Genomic DNA, 7,580 nt, shown 5'->3' with positions numbered 1-7,580 from the left:
ATTAGACTTTTTCTCAGCTGTCTTGCTCCACTGTTTTTGAACAAACCGCCATCATGTGATACTCACCAGTCAACCCGTTTATTATATGATGGACCCTCATTAATTGCTTTAAATAATCACTCCTTGGCTCTCCACACTACATTGTACTCTAGACTAAACCAATTGAGACTACATTCATCATTACCTAAATGTAAACAGAAACGAAAAAAGAAACGTTGTTTCAAAGCTGGCCGGCGTAGAACAGGAAGAAGAATTCCAGTTATTTCCCTTATTTCGGCTCAAAAATTTAAAAACATCTCTAAAAACATTAGGCGATGAGCCCAAGTGTGCGGATCTAACACCCACTGGTTACTCTATCAAGTCGTTCCCCCGTAACTCTCGCGGAGGTGGAATTGCTGTCATCACAAAGAACTCCATGATCAAACGTCTTAACCACACCACAACATTCAATTTCAACCCCTGTGCAACTGTTTAGGATCACACTCCGTAGCATGAGAAACAGGCCTGTTGCTAATCGTTAGTCCACCTTAGTTCATAATAAATCATGTAAGATTTCATCATAAACTGGCTATTGTATTACTGATGTAAACAAGCTGACATAGAGGAAGTAACCAAAAAAGCGTCTGCATGACCATGAAAACAGGGTCAACTTATATTCTACTCTTTTCATTAAACATCAAACAAATCCAACTTTCTATACAGTTTCATACAGTTTCAAGTCAACATTTAAATAATCATTACAATAAAGAGCGTTGCCAGATAAGTCAATAGCAAAGAGACCATGCAAACAGGGTACTATTTCTTCAGAATATCTTCTTGATTTTGGTCAACCTTAAACGGAGTATGGTGGTGGATGGGGTAATTGTGATGTGATGCCATTAGCAATTTCGATATAAATAACATGGCGGCTGTTTATTAGTGACAGTGTAGCTTTTATCAGGAGAATCGTTAACGCTGATCACAATACTTTGAAAGAACTTGATTAGTATTTTGAATATATGGAGTATCAATGATACAGGGCTGATTAGAACATTGTTATTGTGGAAGCATCAATGATACTGGTCTGACTAGGACTTTGGAAGCATCCGTGATACTGGTCTGACTAGAACGTTGGAAGCATCAAAGACTCTGGAATGACTAGAACGTTGGAAGCATCAGTGATACTGGTCTGACTAGAACGTTGGATGCATCAGTGATACTGGGCTGACTAGAACGCTGGAAGCATCAGATATGTTGGTCTGACTAGAACGTTTGTAGCATCAGAGATATTGGGCTGACTAAAACCTTGGAAGCATCAGTGATGCTGGTCTGACTAGAACGTTGGAAGCGTCAATGACTGGTCTGACTCGAACGTTGGAAGCATCAATGACTCTGGGCTGACTAGAACGTTGGAAGCATCAGTGATATTGGGCTGACTAGAACGTTGAAAGCGTCATTGATAGTGGTCTGACTAGAACGTTGGAAACATCAGTGACGCTGGGCTGACTAGAACGTTGGAAGCATCATTGATAGTGGTCTGACTAGAACGTTGGAAGCATCAATTACTCTAGTCTGACTAGAACGTTGGAAGTATCAATGACTCTGCTCTGACTAGAACGTTGGAAGCATCAATCAATCTGGGCTGACTAGAACGTCGGAAGCATCAGTGATATTGGTCTGACTAGAACGTTGGAAGCATCAATGACTCTGGTGTGACTAAAACGTTTCAAGCATCAGAGATATTGGTCTGGCTGGAACGTCGGAAGCATCGGTGATATTGGGCTGACTAGAACGTTGGACTAGAACGTTGGAAGCATCAGTGAGTCTAGTCTGACTAGAACGTTGGAAGCATCAGTGATACTGGGCTGACAAGGACTTTGGAAGCATCAGAGATATTGGACTGACTAGAACATTTGAAGCATCAGAGATATTCGGCTGACTAGAACGTTGGAAGTATCAGTGATACTGGTCTGAATAGAACGTTGGAAGCATCAATGACTCTGGTCTGACTAGAACGTTGGAAGCATCAGTGATACTGGACTGACTAGGACTTTGGAAGCATCAGAGATATTGGTCTAACTAGAACAGTTGAAGCATCAGAGATATTCGGCTGACTAGAACGTTGGAAACATCAGTGATACTGGTCTGACTAGAACGTTGGAAGCATCAGTGATACTGGTCTGACTAGAATGTTGGAAGCATCAGTGACTCTGATCTGACTAGAACGTTGGCAGCATCAATGACTCTGGGCTGCTTAGACCATTGGAAATGTGGAAGCATCCATGGCACTGGGCCGACTAGAACTTTGTAAATATCAATGACATTGGACTGACTAGAAGTTTGGAAACATCGATGACACTGGGCTGACTAAAAATTTGGAAATTCAATGACATTTGGTTAACTAGAACTTTGGAAAGATCAATGACATTGGACTGTCTAGAACTTTGGAAGCATTAACGACATTGGGCTGACTAGAACTTTGGAAGCATCAGTGACTCTGGGCTGACTAGAACGTTGAAGGCATCAATGACTATGGGCTGACTAGAACTTTGGAAGCATCAATGACCCTGGGCTGACTAGAACTTTGGAAGCATCAATGACTCTGGGCTGACTAGAACGTTGGAAACATCAATTACATTGGGCTGGTTTAGCCAAACAGTGAGAAGCAGCATATTTTCTACAGGAACATAGACTTACTTTCCAAGTGGGTACAATGCATGTCATCCCCTCTAGTAAACAGGCAAAGAATATATATGACCGTTTCTTGCCCTTTGTGCTTTTTGCCGCATTATCCGAGCTTTGTTTATCGTTAGCTTTTGTTCGAAGTCAATGCGTATTATTAAGGCTGCAAAGTTCACAAGTGCATACGGCATAGGTTAGATTACGGCTTGTGAACATTATCAGACTATGTAGTCATACACGATCACGCTATTGACACGGGCACTGGTCGTTACAGTCAAATTCTATATTTCTACATCTCTTCTTAAGAGGACTGTTTAGCAGGATTGTTCTTGTTAATTATTATGTTGTGAAGTAGGTACGATTTTCACTTCAAATGGGACATCGCTTTGAAAAAATCACAGTTTACAAAAATTTTGTGTTTTACACACATTACACAAAATTGCATATCTGGTTGACATTCTGATAATGCTGATAAAATTTTATTTAAAAAATTGTCATTTGCTTTTGAAAAGAAAAACGTCTGTTAACAGTCTTCGACCAGTACCATTTTATTTCAAGAAACATCGTTTCAAGCTCATAAGTCACTGAATGGTCTATTAGTATTTGTAAATAATACAAACGTATCCCGTGCACATGTCCATATCTACACCGTACGTCCGGCTGCATTTAATTAAGGCTTTTTGTAATTTAAAGAAAATCCATGATATTAATTAGGCCGTATAAAAGATGACAATTATATCAACGTTTGACTTCAATTATCAGCCAAACTGAATAAAGAAATATTTTATATACTGAATTTTGTCACACTAGTAGTTAAAAGAGATAACAGCAATTGAAACAAGCTGAGCGAGTTAAAGCCAGGATCGTTCTAAGGGGAAAGCGAAAGGCGACCGAGTATTGAGGGGTTGGACGCGTTTCGTCGAGAGCATACATGGGACGGCCCAGGGTAATCAAAACAGCTGTTTTTTTTGGGGGGGGGGTAGGAAAGCCTAACGAGCACGTAGGAGGAAAGGCAGAATTTCAAATATTCGCTATTAAACGGCATGGTCTGTTTTATTGCACACATTTATACATTTTGGGAAACGTTACAGCCTTATTCATTAAACAGTAATGGACTACAAAAGTCGTCGATGGGGCAAATAATTTCTATACTGCAGACTCAATATTTGTTTTATTCACCTTGATGTTTTCTATGTATCCACTCGTGTATGTATATATTTATGACTGGTTATATGCGTGAAGATGTAATTGACTCACTACCTGACTATATACTTCCTGTTTGAAAGAGATGCTAACATGTGTGTTATTACTTATTTACAAGGTTCATTTATTTATTTAAGAAAGTGACACCTTTGATATCTTCCAGGAAAATCGTGTTTACCTTCTCAGAGTAGCTGTTACGTTAAACATCATAAATGATGTAAGAGGTGTTGTATTCTGAATGGGCTTGGAATACTTATAGTGGTTTGGAATGAAAAATATGCTTTGAGATATATGTCGCTAGTTGTGCAATATCCGGTAGAACTCCCTGTAATAATAGCGTTTTGATCTTAGAGATTGCTGTTCTTAACAATGAAATGAGTATGTACAGCATAAAGAAGGTGCAGAGAGAGAGAGAGAGAGAGAGAGAGAGAATACGCAGGGAGTGGGGGATTTCAGCATACAGGACGTGCCAATCAGTTTCTTGTTACCGATCCCAGTTGTTCCGAATCCAGAACCAGATGAGGTCACGTGTCGGGAGAGAGGGTTTGGTAAAGGCAAGAAAGCAAAAGTCTTTGTGTCTATTTGCTTAAAGTGTGCATAATACCTAATACGATAAGCGTGCGCAAGAATAAAACGATGGTCAAATTTCAAGTGACTGTACGTTTGTGTGTGCGAAAGTTTTCTTTTAGCCAGGGGGTGAGATGTGAAACCCCAGATCGCCCTCCCCACACACACCCGATCCGGTCCTGGAAACATTATTATTATTATTATTTGCTAATTATTATTATTTGCTAATTATTATTATTTGCTATACATTTGTGCAGCTGTCTAGCCAATAAGATCACAAACATGACAGCTGATATTTGAGAAGACAGTACTTTGGATGACTGCTCAATTGTTCATACGAGTTCAATTTGTTAGTGATATATTTTGTTTTGTCAGGGCGCGATTGGTGCTGATGGTAACAGTTCAAACTTGTATTCGTTGACAGGCATGTTTTTAATATATTTTGAATATAGTGATGATGTTTTAAATCTTAAAAGGTCTTAAAAGGTGAAAAACATATAGAGCATTAGTATTTATTTACATTATGAACCGAGAGGGCCTGAAACTATAGGATGACGATGATCTCCATGAATCGCCATCAAATGTACACAAATCTTTGTTTCGTGTTATATGCTTTAGCACTTTCCTGGCAATATGGAATCAATAGCTTATTGGTTGGATTAGTTTTCCTCACCAATCAATACAAATATCACCACATTTACTAAACATGTTGTATGTATGTCTATATATATATATATATATATATATATATATATATATATATATATATATATATATATATATATATATATATATATATATATATATATGTGTGTGTGTGTGTGTGTGTGTGTGTGTGTGATATATCCGTTATGAACCACTCTTATACCTATCGAGAATTTTGAATTTAGCAAATTAATTGTTACCACAATTAGAAGCACTTTTGTATCGAAAGAAGCAATAAGTACTTCCAAATCCATTTTTTAAATTTATTTTAATATTCAGTAATGTGATGATCGACGTTAATGCTTAATAGCCAATTTAGCTTTTTAATTGATAACTCGTGAAGGAAAAGTATTAATAAGATCGTATATGCGATAGAAGGGTTGATTTCTTATTTTTCTTTCTCCACCCTCTTCCACGGTTGCAAAATAAGTCTTCAAGAGTATTTGCATTTTTTTAAAACTTAAAATTAGCTCACGTGTAACAACAATGGTTTCTTTAATTAAAGAAAGCAGCATCAAAGTACAATTAAATACTGAGGAAGAACACACGGCATTCAACATTACGTATACATAGTACATTTCTCAGAGATCTATCTGCAAGTCTCTTGTCATAAGCCAGTTGTCAAAAAGGCATGTTTAAACACCTATTACGCTAGACAATATTGCAGACATATACTAGTGAAATTTAGAATCTGTCTAAAAGGACGACGTTGGGTATTAGTGAAAGTCTTCGCAGCACGCTAGAAGGGGCTTATACATTCATGTCGTATTCGACTGAGAGTTAATAGCAAGCGAAAAATTAATTTTTAATCCCTGGATCCATTAGAGAAATCTCAGATAAAAAGGCAACAATGAGGAACAAAAGCGGTTTTTGATTGAGGGGCAATAAAACGTCAACTAAAGCAGGAAAAATCTACTTTTTTCATTAAAATCACAGTTAAAATAATGAATCGATAATAAAGGTAGACAAACTATATTTAGATATGTTACAGTTTGCTGTACTACGATATGTATAGTGTGTGATTTAGATTTTTAACGTAGTTTTTAACATCTTTTTCAGTCATGTCGCAACAACGCACGCAGTGGGACAGTTTATAGTGATGTCTAGCTAACACTGTGGCATCATGCCGCAGACATGTGGCATCATGTCCCACCCATCATCTGATTCGGACGCTCTAACCACTTAGGCCATTGGATCTCTCTCTCTCTCTCTCTCTCTCTCTCTCTCTCTCTCTCTATATATATATATATATATATATATATATATATATATATATATATATAACACTCGATTAAGTGTGCTCTGATTTGGAAAAAAACCTGCAAAAATTAGATGTTCCCATTACGTAAACAAAGCAACAAACACTATGATGCTAGGATGGGATAAATTAACTCATGTATCTATCTTTCCAAATAAGTCTTTAGAATTTAGAATCCTATCATTAAAACAAGAGAGGAGGGAAACTTTCATTAACTGACGAAGATGGTTTCGTGTTGTGGGGTTTAACTCCATTTTGCAGCTCATTGCGGACAGCGTTTTGTTGGGGGGGGGGACGAACTGGAGAAAACTCACGGTAAAGTGCTGGCAAGCTATCCACAGATGATCGAGACCAGACTCGAACTCACTCAGACTGAGGGAAAATGTGTGATTTAACCGTAAAGTCAAGCGCATTAGATCACTCGGCCACCCGACAAGTGAAGAAATACTTTATATCAGAGACGTGGACAACAATCGTAATCGAGGAGTTTTAAAAGAAGAAGAAAATGTTGTTTTTAATGGTAAATTCAGCTGTTTATTATTATGGTCTAAAATTTAACATTGAATGTAATTTAACTGCACCGCAAGAGAACATGGAGGATTGCCAAGTTGAAGATCTGTTTAAGTCTTTTACTAAGACAGGCATATTAGTGCTATCAGCCGGTGTCTGAACGCTGACTATGGACGATGCTATATGTTCCCATCCAGACTGTGTTTCAAATCGTCACTGTTAAATCTTATCTTGAAAACATAGAAAAGAACATCTCTCTCTCTCTGTCTCTCTCTCTCTCTCTCTCTCTCTCTCTCTCTCTCTCTCTCTATATATATATATATATATATATATATATAGAGAGAGAGAGAGAGAGAGAGAGAGAGAGAGAGAGAGAGAGCATCATGTCCCACCCATCATCTGATTCGGACGCTCTGCAAATTGCAAAATTATAAAATGCACAGGCCTTACAATCGAATTATGATAAACTCCAATAAGCTGTACAAAGTTTCCAGCACCCTGTAACTTTACCTATTTTCAATCTTATAGGAATGTCACGGTACTAAAAATAGTCCATGCATTGAAAGAACGATTTGTTTATCTGATTACATGCAAGTATAATTCGGAAGTAGTACAATAGTAAAGGCAATAATTATTATTTTATTGAGGAACGAAAGTTTATAACAATCCCCATCCA

The sequence above is a fragment of the Sinohyriopsis cumingii genome, chromosome 9 (assembly GCF_028554795.1).
Source record: "Sinohyriopsis cumingii isolate HCF-2022 chromosome 9, ASM2855479v2, whole genome shotgun sequence".
Taxonomy (NCBI): Eukaryota; Metazoa; Mollusca; class Bivalvia; order Unionida; family Unionidae; genus Sinohyriopsis; species Sinohyriopsis cumingii.
The sequence above is the reverse complement of the archived record's forward strand: the minus strand, read 5'-3'. Positions refer to the sequence as shown.